Source organism: Triturus cristatus, chromosome 1_2 (genome assembly GCF_964204655.1).
Source record: "Triturus cristatus chromosome 1_2, aTriCri1.1, whole genome shotgun sequence".
In the NCBI taxonomy this organism is placed as follows: Eukaryota; Metazoa; Chordata; class Amphibia; order Caudata; family Salamandridae; genus Triturus; species Triturus cristatus.
Window position 1 is genome coordinate 1,182,701,675 of NC_140580.1, and position 27,235 is coordinate 1,182,728,909.

General features: G+C 43.0%; 1 protein-coding gene across 4 annotated transcripts in view; it reads right to left on the reverse strand.

Moving 5' to 3' along the window:
* CIZ1 (CDKN1A interacting zinc finger protein 1) overlaps nucleotides 1-27,235 on the reverse strand; it is a 1,193,645-nt gene that overhangs the window by 645,630 nt on the left and 520,780 nt on the right. The gene's annotated exons all lie outside the window — the stretch shown is intronic.

Below are 27,235 nucleotides of genomic sequence, written 5' to 3' on the forward strand. Positions count from 1 at the left end.
GGCGCAATACGGTGCACTGTTGTTTTCCACATATGATTTCCACAGCCTACTAAACATTGCCGCAATACTGCGCATCGTTGTGTTGCGGATGTGATTTCCACAGCCTACGCAACATTCACACTACTTGTGTGTGCACCCTACACACTGATTGCTGCAATACGGCGCATTGTTTTCCCGACAGGCTTTCCAGAGCCTACGCAACCTTGCTGCAATACCGCGCACCGTTGTTCTGCGGACGTGATTTCCACGGCCTACGCAACATTCAAACTCCCTGCCTCTGCACCGTACAGACTGCTTAAGCTAAGTCCACAGTGTTCCTACTATATCCTCTTATACAATTTTTCTCTTTTTTCCCCTACTCCTTTCAACTGAGTCACAAAACGGCTGCCAACATTTCATAGTTTCAACCGTTCACAGCCAATGAGCCACAAGCTCGTGCTCATAACGCCTCAGCCAATCAGATGTCCGAATTCTCAAATATCGATATCTGTAAAATTTGATATTTCTCAAAAACTACTGAACGGATTTACCCCATTTTAAAAAAGCGTGCTTTCTGGACGAAGACCTTTCTCCCTGCCAAATTTGGCGTAATTCCGTTCAGCAGTTTGACCTGTAGCCTTGTCTAAAGTTTCCTATGGAAATTGCATGGAGAAAACACGTTTGGGGCCCCCCTTTTTTTCTCAGCCCCCCCAAACTTTCAAGCTAGGAGCTGATCTGAAAAAATAATTTTTGGGGCAAATTTCGTAAAGATTTGTCAAATTACGCCAAAGTTATAAGCACATCAAAAAACGCTTTTCCTATGGAAACTAGGTCCTAACTATAACTACCTACTGGTGGCCGCCAGTAGGTAATATTTTATATAAATATATGTATATAAATATATATACACACACACAAATTGCCTATTAGTTATAGTTAGGACCTAGTTGCTACAGAAAAAGCTTTTTTTGCTTTGCTAATAACTTTGGCACAGTTTGACAAATATTCATGAAATGTTCTAAACTAGTACGGCAATCACTTCAGCTGCTGTCTGGAAACTTTCAGGGTGATTCATCAAGCAGGGCCCGAGAAAAAGGGGGTCCCAAAATGGGCTTTCCCCATGCAATTTCCCATTGGGATTTTGAACATTCCTTCAGCCCGAACTCCTGAACGGAATTACACCAAATTTGGCAGAACGGTAGATCTTGGTACTGAAAGATTTATTTTTGTTATTTGGCGCAAATCCGTTCAGTAGTTTTTGAGTTATTAAAGGAAAAAGAAATATAGGTATTTAGGGACGCGAAACCTCAGCGGATCCAACAGATCTGATTGGCTGGCACCACTTCAACCAGGCAATGGTGTCAGCCATCTTGAGACTCTGACTCAGGCAAGTCCCAAAAAAAGGTAAAAAAAAGAAAAAAAAAGAAGGGGGCAGGGTAGGGATACGCGGTAACTCCCTAGGCCTGGTGGTGGGGTCCCACAAACAATTTTTTAAATTTTGATTTTGCTTCAAATTCACAAGAATCCGCAAATCCACTGCAAATTATATTTAAAAACATATTAAAAAAAACAAAATTAGACACTCAGGTGGGCCAGGTCCTGGCAGAATAACATTTTAGTAAATAGGGGAGGGGGAATGCATGTGCCTCCCAACCCAGTCCGACTACGGACTCGGAGATCGCCACTGCCTGGGGCCCAGCAGATAGTAAACAATGGGAGGGGGGCCACGTTGCCCCCCTCCTGTGCCGATTTGGGCCACGGGGAACCCACTCCCCAGGGCCCAGACGATATACATATTAGGGAGGAGGGCAGAGCGGCACGCTTCCCTGGCAGATTTCGGCCTTAGGGACCCCACCCCCAGAGTCTGGCCATTAAAAAAATGGGGATGAGGGGACACATGGCCTCCCTCCCAGATCCAATAATGGGCCTGGGGACCCCATTCCCCAGGGCCAGGGTCCTGCTATGTCCTGTGGTGTCCTCCCCAGGGACATAGCTGTTTCCCTGCCTCTAGTGCAGGCAGGAAAACCCCTGTTTGCTCTCGCTTGGCAGGAGCAATTTAAACCTCTCATTAAGCATGGGCAAATAGCAAATACACTCCCAGTAAGCACGAGCAGGAAAAATGCTCCCACTCACTGGGAGTGGACTTTTCATCTGTTTCCCTGCCCGGTGTGATGCGGCCAAGGAAACAAATGAAAAAATGGCTCCTACATGCAGGGAGCAGCATTTTTTGCTGCTCCATGCTTGAGGGAGCAATGTCGGCACCAGCTGGAGGAGGGGAGCTGGCAGAGGGGGCATTAGGGCTCCTACGGCGAACCCCAACAAAAGACACTGGGTGCCCTGGGCAGGGATAGGGGACCCACCATTGATTGGCAGGGCTGGGGTCCCTGAGGCTGAAATGGCCCAGGGAAGAGGGCTGTGCGCCCCCCCTGTCCCTCCAATAAGTGGCCGGACCCCGGGGGATGGGGTCTCCAAGATAGAATTCAGCCCGACAAGGGGGTGGCTGTGTGCCCCAGAGGATGGGCATCAGGGGCCAAATTGGCTAGATGGAGGGGGGGGGGGGACCCTCCTCATTTTGATAGCCGGGGACCAGAAGATGGCTGTGTGCCCCCCTCCTCATTTACTAAATGGATGGGATCCCAGCAGCCATAATCAGCCCCTGGAGTTCTTCTGGGTTGCCTGCGTGTGTGGGGTTGGCGCCTGCCATACACTCCTAATTACCTCACATTTTACATCAGTCCTGACATCTTCTAAGTCATCACTGCTAATATCACTGCAACATTTGCAATAAAATTATTGATAACAAAACTGTGCATGGTGGGGGCGAGAGTTATAGTTTTGAGAGATAAGTATAACTATAACTGTTGAATTTCTACGGTTTTGTGCGAGGAAAATATGAACCTAACTAGAAAACTAGAATCTCCATGTAACCTTTGTGGTTTTTTTCGGGAATATCTAAAATCTACACAAGGGGATTGGTGCTGATATATATATATATATATATATATATATATATATATATATTTTTTTTTTTTCTCACTATCAGCACCAATCCCCTTGTGTATATTTTTTTCAGCAAACCTGGGACACAGACTCCGATGCAATAGTGCAAATTTTATTGCAAACTGTTTGCCATGACTTCTTTCGGCTAAGCCCGGCTGTGTACACATATGCGTTACAATTTAACCACTTCATTTTATAGTGCACACGTGATTATTAGTCACCAACAACAGACTATGCCAAGTTGGGCACACTTTCTTGAAAAAAGACTGATGTCACGGAAATAATTTTGTCACATAAGCATATGAATTCATAGACTGTAATCCCTGTGGATATATGCAAATCAATAAACAGATACAAAATATCAGAATAAATAAGAGACAATTTAAAACAAGGATTGAAAATGCAATAGGTCTCGCCTTTGATTGAGTTAAAGCCATTTCCTTTGCTAATGGTATAGTATAGCAAAGCAAATGGCTTTAACTTAATGAAAGGCGAGACCTATTGCATTTTTAATGCTTGTTTTTAGTGAACGTGTTTAAGCCACGCCCTTAATCACATTGGCCACGCCCCTTTGAGACAACCCCCGTTTGCCATCCCACTCAAAGTCCTGGATAAAAAGAAAGTTTTCATGAAATGGAACCTTACGAAAGAGCAACAGCAGGCTTTAGATAATCTATCCAAAAACAAAAACTTGATAATTAAGCCTGCCGACAAGGGAGGAGGAATAGTGATTTGGCCCAGAGAGAACTATGAACAGGAAGTACTACGTCAACTATCCGATGAAAAATACTACCGGAGAACCGACGAAGACTGGAATCAAAAAATAAAAGTAAAACTTATGTCCATTGTAAAAACCGGAATTGAAGAAGGCTGGCTCTCTAAAAAAGAATCACAATTCCTTATCAATGAGAACCCGAGGACTCCAATTATGTATGTCCTCCCCAAAATTCACAAGGACCCACGGAATCCTCCGGGAAGACCCATAATCTCGGGGGTAAATTCCATTTTAGAACGACCTGCAAAATATGTGGACACCTTTCTCAAACCCCTTATATGGGATACCCCAAGTTACATAAAGGATACCATGCAAGCAATCAACATGCTGGAAAATCAACCTTTTGATGAAGATAATGAAATATTAGTGACATTGGATATCGTGAGTCTGTATTCAAACATCCCACAAGCAGACGGTATTGAAGCTCTAGAAGTCTTTCTAGAAAAACGACCTAGACCACACATTGTACCCACCTCTTCGATATTACAGCTAGCAGAAATATGTCCAAAACACAATTTTTTTACATTCAATGACACACAATTCCTGCAAACCATGGGGACAGCTATGGGTTGTCCCTTTGCGCCGGAAATGGCTATAATGTTCATGGACCTATTCGAAGATAGGTGGATCTACAATAACAACCCCCACGATGGACACATTAAAATCTGGCGTCGATATATCGACGATGTGTTCATGCTATGGAGAGGGAACGAAGAAGAACTTGGTACATTTGTGACATGGCTCAATGACAGAAATCAAAACATCCAATTCACCATGAATTCCAATAAAAACGAGATGAATTTTCTTGACATCCTGGTGAAACATGAAGGTGGTCATCTATATACCACACTATTCACAAAAAAAACTGACAGAAACACTTTTTTACATTTTTCAAGTTTTCACCAGCGCAATCTACGTGAGAATTTACCGTTCAGCCAATTCCTAAGGATAAGGCGTAATTGCTCAAAGCAGGAAGATTACTTTAAGAACGCGACAGAACTTCTTGAAAAATTGAAAATACGAAACTATCCGAAAAAGCTTCTGAAGAAAGCATTGAAAAGAGCTTGGTATACTCCTCGTGAGTCCAAAAAAATTGGAATACAGTCAAAGATTTGTCACCATTCAAACAAATACCTATATTCGCTTTGAAAAAAAACACGAGCATAAAAGAGAAGCTGGTACGCGCAAACACAACCATGCCAAAATCAGAAACCACTTTACGAACTATGTGGTCACTGCCACCAATTAAAGGACACAGAAAATGTGGGAACTGTACCTCGTGCGAAAGCACTCTTGAAGGAACAAAATTCTCATATGGCACCAAGTACATTAATCATGAAAACTTTACGAACTGCAACACCCACAATGTCATATATTGTGTGGTTTGTCCATGCTCATTAGCATATATCGGAAAAACGTCCCAAGCTGTCAAAAACAGGATCTCTCAACACAGGTCACGAATCAGATGCAGGACACCTAATGCACCCATGGTTGCACATTGCATTGAAAGAAACCATGGTCCTAATGAAATAAAATGGACAGTATTGCGCCATATAAAAGGGAATAATACAGAATCTCGCCTATCCAAGACAGAAGCCCAAACTATAATGCTCTTGGGAACAATCGAAAAAGGTTTGAATGAGATGACAGAACTCGGAAATATTTTATAGAGCATTTGTACACACTGTTTTCTTCCACCTCTCAAATCTCCGGGCTAATCCTTGAAGTACAATGTGTACTAAAATATGATGATTATTGACAAGACAAGACAAGCTAGAAACATCATTAGAGCACCACATACAATAAAACTTATCGAATGTGCTAAACAGCTCCGAACGTTTGAAGATAAAAAAGCTGCCTTCATGAAAAAAACGGAGAAAAATGAGCAAGTCTGTCAATACTAAGAGAACGCTAGTAAAACTTTATAAAAAAAAACATCTCCATAGCAACACTGACGCGAGGCCACAATACGGACAAAAGAGAGAAGGGCTTGAATTAAAAATCACCCGTGCAACAGGAACGACATGACGCTGGACGTCGGTACGTCACGCACACGTCAAACCAATCAAAAGAGCCAAGCACGGAAACACCAGTAGCTCCACAACGGCGAGGACGCGTAGAAAACGAGCGGCAAGAATATGAAAATTGAAGATCCCCTCTCTTCTGAAAAGTAAGTTCTAACGGACTACAGAACTAGATGTTAAGACTAACACCACAAAAGGGTGTGGGACGAAGGTTCACAGATAGGAAACCAGAATAGAACCCTAGCCAGCATTGCCACAATACGTTCTAACGATAAGAGCAGGACCCTTATTATTCAAAAGAAACTATTTGTCCCTCGCACATACAAAGGATCCTTTTCACCCAAAGAAACTAACTATCCCCCGCACATAAAAAACAATCAGACCCCCGTTTCCTACACAGTAGGTGAAGGTACCCAAGTACAGGTCAAATGCATGTCAAGAATGTAGAAACGAGTCGCCTTTAGAGCAACCACTAAAACAAATGTCTTTTTCCAAAAAACTTCAATAGTTACCGGAAACCATAGGAACAGACAGAGCGGAAGTCAGAACGGAATCGAATCAGCATTCCCTTCAACTCGGAGCACATCCGGGTAGGTTCTCATGCACACACAAAAAACATTGAAACCGGCTTGGAAGGTTATGGAGATGTTGTAAGTCTATTTAGACAACCTTGTCCTAACAAAGATACATATATCCCTACCGGACAAAGAATATTACCAGTCCAAGATAAATTTGCGCAGTAGAAATCACGGTACGTAAGTTCACTTTATGTGATCTTTTACTAAAACGTATTATAAAGAATGCTCACTGTAAATAAGACACACTGTCACCCATACAGGAGAAAGATGTCCACCCAACAATACTACAAGCCCTGAAGAAGACCTTACCAAGAACTCACAGGTCCACACACGAAGGTCGAAACGCGTAGGCAACAGACAAGCAGAGAACCAGAATACACAGGGAAAGTTAACAAAGTGTCTTTGCTTCCCTAGAACAGGAAACATAACAAATATAAGGTTCCCTCATAAAAGTATTATAACGAGTGTTTCTGACCCTGCTTAGGACCAAAAAAGCCTAAGAAATTTGAGGACCATTTTATTTAAGGTCCCTAAGATGTAAATAGTTGGACAATTTCGTACTGTATTGCGAAGAAAAACTAACCAGTGGAGATTTAATTTGCACAAACGTCACACCATTTGTCTTATGTTTATGTTTTTGTCGAAAATGTGTAAATATTATGTATAATTTGTACAGGATAAATGTGTGAATAATGTAAGATATAAAGAAGTCTAATGATGAAGAGTTGACTCTGTTTAAAGCAAATGTAAAAAAGAAAAATAAGATTGATATTCTCAGTCAATAAAAAGGACTGATTGACAAAATAACGTGGTGATTTATGGGCTCAGAGGCAAACATATATGTATATAGGTATCCCACTCAAAGTCCTGCACAGGGCTACTGAGAATAGGCCATTTAAACCTACAGTTAAGCTGTGCTCTGTTTATGGACAGTTTTGTAGTACTGTCGGGGCAAGAAATACATTAGATACTGGACTGAGTTGGAAGTCATCACTAGGTACGGAGGGAATACTTTGGTGAGACTCGGTGCTTTCACCCTAATGAGTTATACTAACAACCAAAGGACACGATCAGAGTTAACCTTCCTGTGAGAAGCGGCTGGTCTTAGCATAAATATCTCATCTTACAGCTTCTGTACTCGCCTCTTGATTCGTGTATTCTTTATATCAAACGTCCTGCATGGGAAAGAGTCATTATTTCTTGCTTAGCAAGTTTCCTGTAGTCACTAAAGAAGTGCAGTGCGCATTCAGGACAGCCAGCTTCAAAAACTATAGCGCTGTGTGCCTTAAATGTGCCTGCTGCAGAGGCTGGGGAAGCTTCAATAAGCGCGAAAGTGAAAGCATTTCGCTTGCGCTTGGAACAAGCCATACCAGAGAAATGCACGGTAATACCAAAAAAAAGTGCTTAGCGGCTAATTAAGAGACACTGTCTCCCGCCGCAAGTAAAAGATCCAATCCCGGTGGGTGGGCCAAAGGTTGACAGGGTGGTAACCAGGAGGGACTAAAAAGCCTCCTAGACAATCATAACACCCGGTTTTGCATAATTGGTGAAGCAAAATGACGCATACCAATGGAAAACATGGGCGGAGCAGAAAGCGAACTTCTGGAATCGGATTGATTCCAAGAAGCCCTCGCACGGCGAGAGCAGTGCATGCGCGCTGCTAACGCCAGGTGAGACCTAAAAATAGAAACCTCACACAATTACACTACTATGCTGATACATTGGAAATTATGAGTCAGATTTACAAAACATACGCTGAAAAAAGACCGAAATTTGCTCTATCTTAGGTTTGGAATAAATGTGAACTTTTAAAAATATCCAAGAGATAGACTAAGTACTCCCGAAAGCAATTGCTTTCCAGCTTTTTTTAAAAGCACCGACGTATAACATTTACCAACCTTTGAATGTTTTACTTCCCCATTCATCTCTCGCATCCTGAGAGCACCCTTGTATTGTACTGTAGTATTTACATAGCGTTTCAGTGCATTTTCAGATGGGCAGCAAACTACACTCTAGGGGGGGCTGCACGCGATTGGCAGTGTTGCATTTATTGTGATCCTTTGGGGGAAGTGTTTGGTGTCATGTGTGCGTGACCAGAGAGGTGCTATTATCTTGTCTTAAAGCACAGCACCTACAAGTTTGATGGCAGAGGAGGAGGTGTAAGACACAGGCACACGTATCATATTTATAGTTAGGTCTAATACATATATGCATCACCAGCCTAGCCATAGTATGTTAAGTGAATGCAAACCAAAAAAGGGGGATAATCAGAGAATACTCAGCAATCCATATGGCAACATGTGCAATGTGCTGTTAAATTAGTCAAAGAGCGCCAAATCTAAAAGAAGGAAGTTATTGGCATGAATATGCAAAAACTCACTGTCTTAAAGGCAGGGATAGTGGCTTCTGATGTACAAAAACACTGTATGAATGTGGAATGAAGTGAAAGAGCAATCGAGGTTGGGAACTTAGGCAGAAACGACACAATCTTTATTAGGAGCAGGATATGTAAACTGGATTCCCCCTACACCTGCTATGCGGGAGGAAGCTAGAACTTTGAGCAGAGGATTCTGCCTCAAGCCCCTTGCACGCTCCTGATGGCTCTTAAAGGCAGAAAAGCACAAGCAGGCCACACTGGTGCACTACACATATGAATGAGATGAAGCACAAAAGAGTAGTAGAGTAGTAGAGAGTGAGTAGTAGAGAGTGAGTAGCAGAGAGTGGTAGAGTGAGTAGTAGGGAGTACAGTGTTGTAGAGAGTGAGTAGTAGAGCGAGTAGTAGAGTGAGTAGTACAGTGGTAGAGAGTGAGTAGTAGAGAGTAGAGTGTAGTAGAGAGTGAGTAGTAGAGTGAGTAGTAGAGAGTGTAGTAGAGTGTAGTAGAGAGTGAATAGTAGAGAGTGAGTAGAGAGTAGAGTGTAGTAGAGAGTGAGTAGTAGAGAGTGAGTAGAGAGTAGCAGAGAGTGAGTAGTAGAGAGTGGTAGAGAGTAGGGTGTAGTAGAGAGTGAGTAGTTGAGAGTGTAGTAGAGTGTAGTAGAGAGTGAATAGTAGAGAGTGAGTAGAGAGTAGAGTGTAGTAGTGAGTGAGTAGTAGAGAGTGAGTAGTAGAGTAGTAGAGAGTGAGTAGTAGAGAGTGAGCAGTAGAGAGTGAGTAGTAGAGAGTGGTAGAGTGTGAGCAGTAGAGTAGATAGAGTGAGTAGTAGAGAGTGAGTAGTAAAGAGTAGAGTAGTAGAGTGAGTAGTAGAGTAGTAGTAGAGAGTGAATAGTAGAGTGAGTAGTGGAGAGTGAGTAGTAGAGAGTGAGTAGAGAGTAGTAGAGTGAGTAGTAGAGTGTAGTAGAGAGTGAGTAGTAGAGTGAGTAGTAGAGAGTGAGTAGTAGAGAGTGAGTAGTAGAGAGAGAGTGGTAGAGAGAGAGTGGTAGAGAGTGAGCAGTAGAGTAGATAGTAGAGTGAGTAGTAGAGAGTGAGTAGAGAGTGAGTAGTAGAGTGGTAGAGAGTGAGCAGTAGAGTAGATAGTAGAGTGAGTAGTAGAGAGTGAGTAGAGAGTGAGTAGTAGAGAGTGAGTAGTAGAGTATAAGTAGAGAGGGAGTAGTAAAGTGAGTAGTGGAGAGTGGGTAGTAGAGAGTGAGTAGAGAGTAGTAGAGTGAGTAGTAGAGTAGAGTGTAGTAGAGAGTGAGTAGTAGAGTGCTTAGTAGAGTAGTAGAGTGAGTAGTAGAGTAGTAGAGATTGAGTTGTAGAGTGAGTAGTAGAGAGTAGCAGAGAGTGAGTAGTAGAGTAGAGAGTAGTAGAGAGAGAGTAGTAGAGAGTGAGTAGAGTGATTAGAGAGTGAGTACACCAGCAGCAATGTATTCACTCACCCATCACCACACCCAATTACGTAAACACACCCACTGGATAACACACAGAGCGCAATACTAGCAGCAGAAGAGTACTTCACCGTAGACGCAAACTGAACTACACCTGAAGCTGTCTTCTGCACCCACTGGTTAACACACAGAGTGCAATACTAGCAGCAGAAGAGTACTTCACCGTAGACACAAACTGAACTACACCTGAAGCTGTCTTCTGCACCGGCTCAATTTCAAACACTTATTTCAGATATGGAGGCACACTGGTTCTGGCCAATGCATGCATTGACTGAGTATTTTCATAAAAGGTACAGTTTATCTCTGGGTATTGCAGCTTCAGGTGTGTGATGAATTCGCAACTGATTAGTCACACTGTAAACTGAGCACACAAGGAACATCTTTTACTTTGCAACCTGAGTTGTGTTCGCGAATCATGAATTCACCTACTGCTTGGCATGCTCTCTCCAGGAGTCCTCATATTGAATCTAACACTTACTTATTAACTTGAAACATAAGGAAAACCGCCGGAAAACAAAGCACCGTGAAGTAAAGCTTACAGCAAGCGAAAAGGCTAGTTGAAGCTGCTCGCAATAACAAACGCATGCGATGTCTTAAAAAAAAGTGCAGCAAGCTTACAATAAACCTACTGTGTCATGCCGCTGGTGAGAGATCCAATCCCGCAGGGCGTGGATTAAAGGAGACAGGGTGGCAACAATCACCGAGTGCCATGCCTTCAGTGCAATCATTGCACTGCCTTTGGCATAATTTGTGACGTAAAAGGATGAGCACGAATCAAAACTTAAGGCGGAGCTGGGAGGAGGCTTCTGGAATCGTATCGATTCCAAGAAGCCTCGTATGACAAGACAGCGCATGCGCTGCCTACGTCAGGCCGATACCTAAAAATGTAGCTGATGTACAAAAAAGGAAATTAGTCATTGTAGTTATATGACGTCATTGGTTACTTGAATATTATTCAGATCTTTTTTCTACTTAAATTGCGAGCTTAGTTTATAGAGATTTAATATATATTTAATTAACTATTTTTACATGTCTTATTTGCCTTAAGAAACACATTTGATTATAAACCCATTGTCTCAAAATTATTTAAAAGATATTTCAATTCATGATGATATAGTACTAATTGTGCAAATTTGTGTAAAAACTGTACACTTCCACTCTTTCATTTCTGTTGCTACAGTTTTAAGCCCCCTAAAAGTTATGCAAAATATAAGAAAACTTAAGAGAAGTTATCGCTGCATAGATTTAGAAAACCTCCAAAACAAGCAATAAAAACCTGATGCCCATGACATCTCTCTTTGATCATTAATGTCAAAGTTTAAAGGAAGTGTGTAAGCCACAGAGCTGCGTTGCAAAGAGGTGTAAAAAGGGGCGTGGCCTCAGACCACCTCTCTGCAACGCAGCTCTGTGGCGCTTACTGGAGGTACCTGGTGGGCTAGTTGGCCCCCAGGGACCCTCAGGATTCAAGGGGACTTAATCACCCAATTTACAACGCACCAGGGGGTGTGTTTGCACACTTGTAATATCAGGCCCCGCCCCCTCCCTGCACCACTGTGCAAAAGCGCCCCCTGTCATGTTTCAAATTTGGGGATTAAGTCCCCTTGAGTCCTAAGGGTCCCTGGGGGCCAATTAGTCCACCATGTGCCTCCAGTAAGCGACACAGAGCTGTGTTGCAAAGTGGTGTAAAAACAGGGCGTGGTCTTGGACGACCTCTCTGCAACGCAGCTCCCTGGCGCATACTGGAGGTTTCTGGTGGGCTAGTTGCCCCCCTGGAACCCTCAGTTTTCAAGTAGAATTAATTCCCCAACTAACAGCGCGCCAGGGGGCGTATTTGCAGAGTGGTGGAGAAAGGGGGCGTGGCCTCCAGGGAGATGCCGGCTTTTTTACGGAATTTTTTTTTACAAGGGGGGACTGTGTGGCTCCCCTTTTTTATTACTTCTTTGGGGACCCCATCACCCAGGGCCTGATCCCCTTTAAAAAATATATATATATATATGTAAATTGGAAGGGGGCCGGATGGCCCCCCTCCCGAGGCCAATTTAAGGCCCCGGGACCCCATCCCCCGGAGCATGGCCAGAATTGTGTTTTTTTTATTTTTTATTAATGGCATGGCCCCCCTCTTAACGTCAAGTATGGCCCAAGGGACCCCATCCCCCGGGGCCGGCCTTTCCTTTTTTATTTTCCTTTTTTTTTTTATCATTAGGGAGGGGGGCCACGTGGCCCGCCTCCCGGGCCACTTCTGGCCCCCGGGACCCCATTCCCCGGGGCCTGGCCTCTCCGTTGGGGACCGTGGGGGAAGCCCCAATGGTCCTGCCGGCTCTCCGCCTCCTGCAGGAGCCGGCATTGCTTTTCCACAAGAGGAGCTGCTGACATGCAGCTCCCTTTGTGGAAAAGCAATCCTGCTTTTCTTCATTGAAGTGAGAGCAGGTTTCCCACCCTGCCATAGCAAACAGCAGTGTCCCGGGGGTGGGCACTGAGCGTAATTTATTTGGGTAATTTCAGCAGGATTCGGGACCCCAACGCGAATTTCTCCGAAATTACAACAAAAAAATGCTCCCCTGAGAAGGCCTAGAGGGTCAGGGTGTTTCTACCCTGCCCCCTTTTCTTGTTTTTAGGTCGAGGGACCATCCGGTCTGCCGAAAGTCCGGAGATCTTATGTTTCTGAGAGTGGCTCTTTAGCCCGCCTCTCTTTTTGGCTCTCCTCCATTGGCTGGCTTCCTAAACGGAGGCCAGCCATTGTAGGAGAGAGCCGTCCCTCCAAATAGGCTCCGTCTTTTTCAGATTCGGGGGCGTGTTCCGTGCTCTTCTTTCCACTTGTTAGCCACGCCCTTTTTTAGGCGTGTTTTTCTCTCCTCCAGCCAATGGCAAGAGGAGAGAAAAAGAAACACGCCCCCGAATCTGAAACCGCCGCTGCGTTTCTCCGAGGCATTTCTGCTTTGCCTCGGAGAAAGGCGGCGGTGTTCATGGCGTCCTCTCCCCCTGCTCTTGGCTCCCGTGTTGGCTGCTGCTCTGGTGCGTGCAAGGCCTTATTACTATGAAAATGATTGCGCGACAAGGCCTGCCCTCGTGCCAGATAAGAGCATACAAAAAGTAGGTTTCATTGCCCGATTGTGTCACACATGAAAAATGCCCACTGTGAAGCCATGCACATAGTCCTCCTTTACACATTTGCCGACATCACAACACATGTGTAACCGACATCACCCCACCGCCTTGCTTATTCATGGTCATCATCAGTCATTTTAAACTCGCTGCCACACAGTCACTCCCTCAAAAGACGAAACTGCCCTATGGCAAACTATCCGTCCTGCTGTCACGTGTATAACTTTATTTAGAGAAACAAATCCAAATTTTCAAGCCAAAAGCTTTAATGTTGTTTTTCATTTCTTGCCACCTTTTCTTCTTAAAACAGAGGTACGGTAATCGTGAAAGAGCATTTTAAGTTTTCATGTATCTATCTCAAATTGTCTTTTAGGCTTATAGTGACCGCAAAGTCAGGTGTCATTTAGCCTCATCAGTCAGAACCCTCGCCATCAATCCTCGTCTCCCTACTCCAGCTTCCCCCTTCGTTTTCTCCTCACCCCGTACTTCACTCCCTGCCGTTTTCTGCACCTCATAACGTGGCGCCCCCTGAGGGAACCCACAGGCATGTCCTGGCAGTTGTCCCTTCCTTATCCGGGGCATTCTTTCATTCCACAGCGTCCCGCCGCACCGACTCACCGCCTGACACGCGTGGTTCGGCTGCACTCTGATGTCGGTTCTCCACACAGCTAACATGCCAGTCCCTAGAACCTGTGCCCGGCCTGTACTGCCTGCACAAGCCTCCCTCCTCGGCTGGGTCACTCCTTTGTTCCCTAGTAACGGGTCGGCAGTGACAACAGGCGGCCAACAAGGCTAGAACCAGCGACCAGAGCGCTTCCCAGAGGTGACAGTAAAGAGCAGCGCCCCCGGTGGAGAGGAAGAAACACTGCCACTGTTCCGTACGTGAAACACTTTTACGCATAACTTGCGCTTCCGGGAAGCATGGAAAACCGGGGAGACTCCGAAGGCTAAAACAATCCGTCCGCACTACCTCACTCTTTCACTACCTCACTCTCTCTATCTATCTACCTCTCTCTCTATCTACCTCACTCTCTATCTACCTAACTCTCTATCTACCTCACTCTCTATCTCACTACCTCACTCTCTCTCACTACCTCACTCTCTATTTCAATACCTCACTCTCTCTCTCTATCTCACTACCTCACTCTCTCTCTGCTAATGCAATAGGTATCACATATGCAAAAAAAAAGCTAATGCCAATAGAAATGACAATGCCATTTATTTAGGGATACAAAAATGATAAAAAAATAATGAGCAATACCAATAGCTCTACCTATAATATTGCCGAGACCATTGCATTGTAAATGCTTGTTTAACCTTTATTTTACTGTTTTCTTGTGACTCGGTTCTACCGACACAAGATGGCTGCCAACACTTCCTGGTTTGGAGTGTTGGCAGCCAATGAGAATGAAGCTCCCATGGCCATAGATATCGAAACTTTATTTTTGCATTTCTCAAAAACTACTGAACGAGTTTACAACATTTAAAAAAAAAAGGGCTCTTTCTGAACCGCCAGTAGGATATATATATATATATATATATATATATTCACTTAAAAAACCATAGGTTTCACACACGTTATAGTTAGGAATTAGCATTTAAAAAACCTTGCAAATTCACTTAAAAAACCATAGGTTTCACACATGTTATAGTTAGCTGGACATTTCCCTCGTAAAAAACTAATGAAATTCCCCCGTTATAGTTAGTGCAGGCAACTATAACTTACGCGACCGCAATCCTCTGCTGATGACGTCAGATATTACATCACTGTATTTAGACACCTATTTACCCATGTCTTCTTCCATTAATCTTTAGCTATACATATATTACAAATATTTATTTTTCAGAAAGACACATATGTCATCAGTGATGTAATATCTGACATCATCAGCAGAGGATTGCGGTCGCGTGAGTTACAGTTGCCTGCACTAACTATAACGGGGGAATTTCATTGTTTTTTTACGAGGGAAATGTCCAGCTAACTATAACATGTGTGAAACCTATGGTTTTTTAAAGTGAATTTGCAAGGTTTTTTAAAATGCTAATTCCTAACTATAACGTGTGTGAAACCTATGGTTTTTTAAGTGAATTTGTACGTTTTTTTAAATGCTAAGTTATGTATTTATTAATATATATATTTTTTCAGGTTTTTCACCGTGCGCACCATGCGCGCACTGTGGGCGTTCGGTGCACTTTGCGCACCGAACGCCCACGATGCGTTGTGCGTGCCGTGCGCGTACGGTGCGCGCACCTCGCGGTTTTTCGAAAAAATGTTAAAAAATTTTTTTCACCCTGGAGGTTCCTTCCCCCTGACAAAGGCTAGGGGGTCAGGAACTGTCCACCCTGCCCCCTTTTCACGTTCTCCACCTTTGTTTTTCACTGCCTCAGACTGCGAGAGACAAAATGGCGGCCGACACTTCCTGATTTCGACCGATTCGAATGTTTACTGACATCTAACAACCAATCAGAATTGCGCTCGCGCACGGCAGGGTGCGCGCACAGTGCGCGCACGGTGCGCGCGTATAGATATTTATATGCTTTTAAATGCTATTTTCTCAGGAAATACTGAACAGATTTACACCAGACCTGCACAAGGCACTTCCTTGACCTGAGGACTACCTCTCTGTCAAATTTCAAGTAATTCTGTTCAGCCGTTCGGGCTGTAGCTGCGACTAAAGATCCTATGGAAAAATACATGGGGAAAACGCGTTTTGGACCCCCCCCCTTTTCTCGGCCCCCGCTTGACGAATCACCCCGTGACTTTCAGGGTAGGAGCTGAACGGAGCGCCCCATTTGTTTTGCAAATTTCGCGAGGATTCGTCAACCGGCGCCAAAGTTATTCAAAATAGAATTTTGAGATTTCCTATGGAAACTCGGTCCTAACTATAACTATCTACTGGCGACCGCCAGTAGATAATATATATATATATATATATATATATTCACTTAGAAAAACATAGGTTTCACACATGTTATAGTTAGGTGGATATTTCACTCGTAAAAAACCAATGAAATTCCCCCGTTATAGTTAGTTCAGATAACTATAACTCGCGCGCCCGCAATCCACTGCTCATGACGTCACATATTACATCACTCAGTCAGTGGCATCACTCATGACATCACTGATGACATCATCCTTGTGATAGAGTGGCGGTCGCGCGAGTTATAGTTATCTGAACTAACTATAACGGGGGAATTTCATTGGTTTTTTACGAGTGAAATATCCACCTAACTATAACATGTGTGAAACCTATGGTTTTTTAAGTGAATTTGCAAGGTTTTTTAAATGCTAATTCCTAACTATAACGTGTGTGAAACCTATGGTTTTTTCAGTGAATTTGTATGGTTTTTTAAATGTTAAATTTTTTTTGGTTTTCACCGTGCGCGCACCCCCGCGATTTAAAAAAATAAATAAATAATAATTTCTGCCTTCGGGGTCCTTGAGGGACCCCCTGACAAAGGCTAGGGGGTCAGGAACTCTCTACCCTGCTCCCTTTTCACGTTCGCCACCTTCCTTTTTCACTCTCGCACTGAAAACAAACAAAATGGTGGCCGACACTTCCTGATTTCGACCGATTCGAACGTTGACTAACATGTAACCACCAATCAGAATTACGCTCGCGCACGTTAGGGTGCTCGCACGGTGCGCGCGTATAGATATTGATATGCTTTTAAATGCTATTTTCTCAGGAAATACTGAACAGATTTACACCAGACCTGCAAAAGGCACTTCCTTGACCTTATGGCTACCTCTCTGCCAAGTAATTCTGTTCAGCCGTTCGGGCTGTAGCTGCGTCTAAAAGTCCTATGGAAAAATGCATGGGGAAAACGCGTTTTGGGACCCCCCTTTTTTCTCGGCCCCCACTTGACGAATCACCCCGAGACTTTCAGGGTAGGAGCTGAACGGGGCACCCCATTAGTTTTGAAAATTTTGCGAGGATTCGTCAACCGGCGCCAAAGTTATTCAAAATAGAATTTTGAGATTTCTTATGGAAACACGGTCCTAACTATAACTATCTACTGGCGACCGCCAGTAGATAATATATATATATATATATATATATATATATATATACACATATATATATATATATATATTAGCATTTAAAAAACCTTTGAAATTCACAAAAAAAAACATAGGTTTCAGGGGCGTTATAGTTACAAATTATCATTTTAAAAACCTTTGAAATTCACTGAAAAAACCATAGGTTTCAGGGACGTTATAGTTGCAAATTAGCATTTAAAAAACCTTTGAAATTCACTGAAAAAACCCATAGGTTTAAGGGACGTTATAGTTAGTTGCACATTTCACTCGTAGAAAACCATAGAAATTCGTCTGTTATAGTTAGTAGAGCTAACTATAACTCGTGCCCCGCAATGAACTGCTGATGACGTCACATATTACATCACTCATGGCATGGTCAGTGACATCACTGATGACATCTCAAATGACATCACTGATGACATCATCCAGTGAATGTGTGTTCTTGTAAACTTTAAATATATTTTATATATGGTAATGCCAAGGTGTATTGAAGAATGAGTTGGTGTATAAGTGTCTGGGTGGAGGATTTAACGGGTGTGTGACTGACTATAAGTTAGTAATTAAATGTCTTTTACTGAATGCATGGGTTAGTGACTAAACTGTGTGAATGTGTTGTATCAGTCTCTCAGTTGTTGCATAAGCTGCTGCATGGGTTGATGATTAGGTACATGACTGTCTATATGGCTTACTTATTGGTAGCATAAGTATTAGTATTTGTGTGTGTACGTGCGTAGGCGGTGTGTAACTTTCTGCCAACATGTGTGAGTGACTAATTTACTAGGTGTATGGGTTCAATAGTGCATGTGGAAATAGCTGTTTCGGTGAGTGTGTATGTATATCACTGTGTTGGAGAGTGAATGTATATCTCACTGGTATATGTGTGAGTAACTACATATGTGAAAGGCAGTATATGTGAGTGTTGGAGTATATAAATGACTAAAAAGAGTATGTCTGGTGGAAAAAAGATTAACATTGGAACTTGTGAAGCCCACCGTACTACAAAATCAAATGCTATTGACCTGTTATACGATACAACCGTATTTAATCGGTGTTTTAAATGCCCAACATAGATTTGTTTTGACACGCTTCAACTGGATATTTTTCATCGCTTGACTAGTTTCCCTGATAGAAACAATTGGTCTCGTCGATTAATATGTTGTCCTAGCGACCAGATCTCCAGACAATCAACCATTCATGTATTGTTTTTTTGTAAATTTTATTCTGATTTAAGGAATATTTTTATCAAGCCTTTATTGAAATCCTTAAACTTCAGACAATGTAGACCGGCCTATATATTTTTACAACTGCTTCCGGATTTGTTTACTTGTGTGGTAGTGGCAAGGTTTTTGAGGTCTGTGATTACCAGAAGGAAGTTTTTAACTGATGCATCTTAAATTTTTAAATGTATTTAATTGAATCGGTTTTTAATGATTTAAATAACTTTCTCTTGTTAAATTTGTATTGAACTGCAAACTTTTATGATTCTTTCTATGAGTCGAATAAAGTTAAATAAATTGATTGATTGACTATGTGATAGTGAGTAATTGTGAGAGTGGCTGTATAAATGAGTGTGTGCTTGTGTCAGTGATTGTATAAGTCAGTATATGTAACTATTTGTATGAATAGGTTAGATACTGAATGTATAACTGTATAGGTGAGTAAACGTCAGTTACATGACTAGCTACATGTGTCAATAACTATATGGATGAGTGACGGTGTATGAGTGTTTGTATAGGTGTAGGAGTACATAAAATAGTGCTATATTGATGAGTGACTTCATGTATGAGTTACTGTATGGGTGAATGAATGAATGTGTGTGTATAACTAGGAAGTAGTCAGTGGGTATATAGTAACTGCTATTGATTTGTCTATGGTTTAGAAAATGGTTGTCAGTATTTTAGAGTGGGTGTATCAAAGGTTATATTAGGGGGGTATGAAGAGGTGCATCAAATTATCACGTGGATGATGTCATCAGTGATGTCACTGACCATGCCAGGAGTGATATAATATGTGACGTCATCAGCAGTGCATTGCGGGGCGTGAGTTATAGTTCGTTCGACTAACTATAACGGCCAAATTTCTATGGTTTTGTACGAGTGAGATGTGCAACTAACTATAACATCTTAAACCTATGGTTTTTTCTGTGAATTTCAATGTTTTTTTAAATGCTAATTTCTAATGATAATGTTCATTAAACCTATGGTTTTTTCAGTGAGTTTAAATTATCGTTCCATTTTCAACCTGGTGAAGACAGGCGATATCGCCAGTTTTCCAGCAATAGCTTCCGCAAAATAAATTGCAACAGCCTGAATGCAGGAAGGCTGCACAGCGATTTAGGCGTACGCAGTCATATATACCCTGCCATTACCCTTTCTTATTGCATTTTGAACAAGTTTTCCAATAGCAGGACAGTTTTTACAGTCGGCGTAATGTCCGTCGCTCTCATATCTGTAGCAAAGTATTTGAGTATTTCTTTTGCATACTTTGTACCCTTAAATTTACCATCAAATTTTGACAAACATTCCTTTTCCTGTTTTTTTTTTTAAAGAGGTAAGGTGTGTTGGGTGTATCGAAGCATGCAGACTCGAGCGTGACATTCCTCTCACAGCTCGTGGCTGCCTTGCGTCGCTTCGGGAATGTTATGTTTTTGAATATGAGAAGGTTGGGAGGTAGAAGTTAACGGGGGTTCAGTCATTCCTGCTTTATACTTGCTGCTTTCAAAACATGTTCTGAGGATTAAACCACATCAAGAGAATTACCATCTCTGTCCTTTCATTCCTGCATACTGGTCTTTCCTACAATTACTAATTCTGTACTATCTTTCAGATGTGGGAGCTTGAGGGTGCACTATGTCCTGACACGTGGTTGGAGACACACAGGTGACACAAAGGTGAGCTGCGAAGATTTTCTCCAGTGTCACTCTCTCACTCTTTCTCTCTCTCTCTTCCTCTCTCCTTTGATGGACGCATGACACACAATCTTATCTTGCTTTTTATCTAACAGACTCTGATTCACAAATAGACGTCCCCCCCAACACCACCAGAGCTAAACACATGTAGAACCTGCGATGATGCGTGGCCATCCTGGCAATCAACACACATTTTGAATTGTGAGCTCTGTTGACCGCGTGTACTGAGGCTTAGGACGTTCCTTCAGCACGTGGTCGACTCTCTTCGACACACGCTGGTGGCGGAAAGTGAGCAGTTAGGCTTGTTTGCGCAGCAGCGGGCACTCCCCTCCGGCCAGGATGCGCAGCGGCAGGCAGTCTGCTCCGGATAGTGGGAGTGCTTGGGGTGCAGCAGCCTGGGTGCGCAGCGACTGTTATACACTTCTGGGCAGTGCAAGTGTATGGGCTACAGCAGAATGGGGACCATATTATCAAGAATGGCGATAACATTATCACCGCTTTAGCAGCAGGAAACTGCCCCTAAAGCGGCGATAAGTGGCTTGATAATATGCCCTTGAGAATTCCCATAGAAGCCCAGGTTCTGGTGTGATGGACATCAAACCTGGGCTTCTATGGGAATTCACAAGGGCATATTATCAAGCCCCTTATCGCCGCTTTTGCGGAAGTTTCCTGCCGCTAAAGTGGCGATAATGTTATTGCCGTTTTTGATAACATGGCCCTGGGTGCGCAGCGGCTGTTAGACACCTCTGGGCAGTGGAAGTGGATGGGATGCAGCAGCCTGGGTGCGCAGAGCCGAAACAGAGAATCACGCGTGTGCAGTTGTATATAGTCTGCAATTACTAATTCTATACTACCTTTCAGATAACTAAACTTGAGGGTGCAGTATATCCCGGCACGTGGTGGAGACACACCGGTGACACAAAGGAGAGCTGTGAAGATTTTCTCCAGTGTCAACACTCCCTCTCCATCTCTTCCTTTCTCTCTCTCACACTTTCTCTCTCATTCTTTCTCTCACTTCCCCTCTCTCTCACACTGTCTGTCTCTCTTCCTCTCTCTCACACTGTTTCTTTCTCTCTTCTCTTCCTTGTATCTCACTCTTTCTTTCTTAATATTTCTCTCTTCCTCTCTCTCACTCCGTCTCTGGCTCTTCCTCTCTCACTCTTTCTCCCTCTCTCTCACACTGTTTCACTGTTTCACTCTTTCTCTCTCACTTTCTCTCTCTAGCTCCTCTCTTTCTCTGTCTTCCTCTCTTTCTCTCCCTTCTCTCACACTGTTTCTCTTTCTCTCTTCCTTGTATCTCTCTTTCTCCCTCACTCTTTCTGTCTTCCTCTGTCTAACTCTTTCTTTCTGTCTTCCTCTCTCTTTCTCTTTCCCTCACTCTCTTCCTCCCTCTCTCACTCTTTCTTCCTCTCTCTCACACGGTTTCTCTCTTTCTATCTTCCTTGTATCTCACTCTTCCTCTCTTTCTCTCTCTCCTTTGCTGAATGCATAAAGCACCATCTTATTTTTCTTTTTGTCTTGCAGGCTGAGATTCACAAATTGTCGAGGGATGACAAGCCATGGCTGTACAAAGTTTTATTTGTTGTTTTGTTTTCTTTTATTAAAATATTTTACACACATAGTTTTATTTGTTGTTTTGTTTTAATAAAATGTTTTATATGTAAATCCATACATGACTAAGATTCTTATTTGTCCAACCTCACAAGCATCTTTTTTATTAAAACTGCAACACCAGCCGATTTGTTAGGCTCCACATTTAAAAACGTTTCTGTCACATTTGTTTGTGGGGGGTGAGCGGGGATGGCGGACAAGCAGCTGCTGCTGGGGGATGTCGGAGTACTGTTGAGTGTCCGACCTGCATCATCGTTGCCTTCATTGCATCTCTTCTCAGAGACCTGCAAACCGGCAGCCTGGCTCGTAAAAGTGCAGGCCCGAGAAGTTGCACCGGAAGAGCTGCGAGCCCACCAGTGGTTCGCAGAGGTAGACTTGCAAGCCCCAAAAGTTGTTGACGGTATTCTAGTGATGTGGGAAGAGGGTGCGTTACCTGCTGATGTGGGGAGAGGCAGCGTGAATGGGGCATCTCTCACAAACAGAGCTCCGGTATGTTTTCAGAAATGCCTAGGACAGATGCCAGCTGACGGACTGAATCACAAAATAGCTTTTCAATGCTCATATATATATAGTAAGAACAGTTCGTACCCAGGCACGCAGAGGGACAACTGTGGCCCATCCGCTTGACTCACAGAGGAAGACCTACGAGCTGTCCGCTCCCAAAGGAACAGCAGCGTAGTAGCTCGCAGAGGTACAGGCACAGCAGCGTCCTAGCTCGCAAAGGTAGACAGCTGCGAGCCAACGGACTGGCTTCTAAAGGCATACCTCCTAAGTGGTGATGTTGGGCACAGGGAGCGTGAAAGGGTTATCTTCCTACTAGTGTCCTGGAGTGGAAGTCGTGCTGCCTAGCACTCACCTGTTTCTCCTTTATTGTTAATAAATCTTAAACCTTCACTGCGTCCAAATCATCATTACACAGAGCTCCGCTATATAAAATTGCCCCCGGAACCTTTCTTTTATATTTTCACTCGATGCGAGGCACAAGATGGCTGCTAACACTTCCTGGTTTCAAGTGTTAGCAGCCAATCAGAGGACACTTCCTGCTTTGAAGAGTTAGCAACCAATCAGAGGCAAGCTCGGGAGTAAGGCACCGATCAGATATATATATATTTTTTCCCTTTAATATCTCAAAAACTACTGAACGGATTAACACCATTTCGACAAAACTGCGCTTTCTGGACCAAGACCTTTCTCCCTGCCAAATTTGGCGTAATTCCATTTAGCAGTTTGACCCGTAGCCTTGTCTAAAGTTTCCTATGGAAAATCCACTGAGAAAACACGTTTTCTCAGCCCCCCTTGACCAATCACCCCAAAACTTTCAAGATAGGAGCCGAGTTATAAGCAGATGGACAGCTCCAGGAGGGGGGCTGCGCAACCCCCCTCCCAACATGAGTGAAGCCCCGAGACTACGGGGACCCCAGCGAGCCCCCGCTATTATTTTTTAAGAAATGCCCCCGGGGTCTCAATAAAATACAACACAGGAACCTGCGACCCCAGCGTGAATTACGCCAATTTTGGGGGGGGCCCTGGGGGTCCTTCTGGGACCCACTGACCAGGCCTAGGGTGTCAGGGTGTTTCTACTCTGCCCCTTCTCTTGTTTTCTACATTTGTTTCTTTGTTTTCTAGCGACTCGCTTCTATCGAGCCACAAGATGGCTGCCAACACTTCCTGGTTTGGAGTGCTGACAGTGAAGCTCGTGCACGGTACTTGGGCTCCGACCAGATATCGAAACATTTATTTTTCTAATTTCTCAGCAACTACTGAATGGATTTACACCATTTAACAAAAAGGTCGCTTTCTGACCCACGCACTACCTTTGTGCCAAATTTGGGGTAATTCCGTTCAGTAGTTTCAGCTTTAGCCTTGCACAAAGTTTCCTATGGGAAATAGATTTTTTCACTGCTATTTTTTTGAATTTCTTAAAAACTACTGAACAGATTTGCACCATTTAACAAAAAAGGTCGCTTTCTGAACCAAGCTTTACCTTTCTGCCAAATTTCGGGTAATTCCGTTGAGCAGTTCGGGCTGTAGCTCGTCGCAAACTTTCCTATGGAAATTAACATGGGGAAAACGCGTTTTGGGACCCCCATTTTTTCTCAGCCCCCGCTTGACAAATCACCCCCATACTTTCAAGGTAGGAGCTGACCTACAGAGTGCAACTTTTTGGAAAATTTCATAAAGATTCGTTAAACGACGCCAAAGTTATTAGCAAATCAAAAAATGCTTTTCCTATGGAAACTAGGTTGTAACTATAACTGTAGGTAATAAATAAATATATATATATATATATATTTATATTATCTACTGGCGGTCGCCAATCTCAAAATTCTATTTTGAATAACTTTGGCGCCGGTTGACGAATTCTCGCGAAATTTTCAAAACAAATGGGGCGCTCCGTTCAGCTCCTACCCTGAAAGTCTCGGGGTGATTCGTCAAGCGGGGGCCGAGAAAAAGGGGGGGTCCCAAAACACGTTTTCCCCATGCATTTTTCCATAGGACCTTTAGTCGAAGGTACAGCCTGAACGGCTGAACAGAATTACGTGAAATTTGGCAGCGAGGTAGCCATAAGGTCAAGGAAGTGCCTTTTGAAGGTCTCGTGTAAATCTGTTCAATATTTCCTGAGAAAATAGCATTTAAAAGCATATAAATATCTATACGCGCGCACCCTGCCGTGCGCGAGCGCAATTCTGATTGGTTGTTAGAGGTCGGTAAACATTCGAATCGGTCGAAACCAGGAAGTGTCGGCCGCCATTTTGTCTCTCGCAGTCTGAGGGGGTGAAAAACAAAGGTGGAGAACGTGAAAAGGGGGCAGGGTGGACAGTTCCTGACCCCCTAGCCTTTGTCAGGGGGTCCCAGAAGGACCCCCAAGGGCAAAAAAAAGATTTTTTTTTTTTGAAAAATCGCGGAGTGCGCGCACGCTGAAAAAACACACGTAACATTTTTAAAAAAAATTTTTAACGGAAGATTAAGCGAGGTTTGCGCACCGTGCGCGCACGCTAAAAATCCCATAAAAAAAATAAAAAATACATACATAAATTAGCATTTAAAAAACCTTTGAAATTCACTGAAAAAACCATAGGTTTCACACACGTTATAGTTACGAATTAGCATTTAAAAAACCTTGCAAATTCACTTAAAAAACCATAGGTTTCACACATGTTATAGTTAGCTGGACATTTCACTCGTAAAAAACGGTATACAACGTTTACAACGCAACTTTTACACCGCACTACCATTACAACGAAACTGTAACAACGCGAAATCTGTTACAACGCATGCCATTACAACGCATGCCATTACAACGAAATGCACTAGATGGCGTGCTAACATTAGAAATAGTGTACTTTTACTATCCAAACACCTTCCCTACTGCAACGTGGACTGGAGTTAGAATAGTAAATTATACATTTCTAATGTCAGCACTCCATCTAGTGTACGTCGTTGTAAAAGCATGCGTTGTAAAGGCTTGCGTTGTAACAGATCTTGCGGTGTAAAAAATGCGTTGTAACGGCATGCGGTGTAAAAGCATGCGTTGTAACGTCATACATCCGTAAAAAAAAATGAAATTCCCCCGTTATAGTTAGTGCAGGCAACTATAACTCACGCGACCGCAATCCTCTGCTGATGACGTCAGATATTACATCACTGATGACATATGTGTCTTTCTGAAAAATAAATATTTGTAATATATGTATAGCTAAAGATTAATGGAAGAAGACATGGGTAAATAAGTGTCTAAATACAGTGATGTAATATCTGACGTCATCAGCAGAGGATTGCGGTCGCGTGAGTTATAGTTGCCTGCACTAACTATAACGGGGGAATTTCATTGGTTTTTTATGAGTGAAATGTCCAGCTAACTATAACATGTGTGAAACCTATGGTTTTTTAAGTGAATATATATATATATATATATACAGGGCACAAAAGCTAATAAAACAAAAGCACCGCGATTTTTGGTCCGTATCGTCTTCTTCGACAGAGAGAAAGGTGTGTGAGACGAGTAATTGGGATATATATATATATATATGGAAAATGTTACATATCCAGTATGCATCTGTTCTTGGCATGTAGAGCTGTAGATTCACTGGCGTTCGCATACATCGCCATCTGGCGTTGGGCTTGGATGTTTGCACTTTGTTTTTATTCGAAGAAGACTTCCTGGTCACGAGGTAGGTGGCCCCTCCTTACGGTGATCGTGTGCATGGGCATCGACTCCATTCCCAGATTGTTTTTGCCATACAAGATGATGATGGAGGTAGTAAGAATAGAAAAAGATGTCCAAGTGTGTTGTAGCTAAGTAAGATAATACTGCAGCAGATAAAGGTCCCCGGGGAGGTGGGTGAGTGCATATGAATCTACAGTTCTACATGCCAAGAATGCATACTGGGTAAGTAGCATTTTCCGTTCGAGGCATATGAGCTGTAGATCATACGCGTTAGCATAGACTATAAAGCAGTTATCTTCCCAGCTGTGGCTGACCTGTATCTGCTGCAGTAGTTTGAAAAAGTGTTGTTAAGAGAGCCTGGCCCACACTAGCTTGTGGTTTTGCATGCACATCTACACAGTAGTGTTTAGTAAATGTGTGAGGTGTAGACCAAGTTGCAGCTTTGCAGATGTCATCTAAGTGTATATTCCCTAAGAATGCCATAGAAGCCTCTAGCTTGCGTGTGGAATGCGCTCTAGGGGGAATAGTTAATGTGCGTTTAGCTTTGACGTAGCACAGTTGGATGCATTTAACTATCCATCGTGCAATACCAGTTTTTGAATTAGGATTGCCCTTATGTGGTGGTGAAAAAGCAACAAAGAGTTGTTAGTTTTTATGAAAAGATCGTGTTTGTTCAATGTAATAAAGTATTGCTCTTTTAACATCTAGTGTGTGTAGAGCACACTCTGCCACGGAGTATGGTTGAGGGGAAAATACTGGTAGCTCGACAGACTGATTGAGGTGAAAGGCAGAAACTACTTTAGGTAAAAAATTTGGATTAGTCCTATGAACCACTTTGTTGTGATGAATTTGCAAAAATGGTTCTTGTATGGTTAGTGCCTGGAGCAAGAGATGTGATGGCTATAAGGAAGGCTACCTTCCAATTGAGGAACTGTATTTCACATTTGTGCATAGGTTCAAACGGTGGACCCATGAGTCTAGTAAGGACGATATTCAGGTTCCAGACTGGAGAGGGTGGAACTCTAGGGGGAATGATTCTTTGGAGTCCTTCCATGAAGGCTTTGATAGCGGGCACTCCAAACAAAGACAAGTGTTGTCTGTTTTGTAAATAAGCAGCTATTGCAGCTAGATGCAATTGTATAGATGTGTATGCTAAGTTACAGCGTTGTAGGTGTAAGAGATAG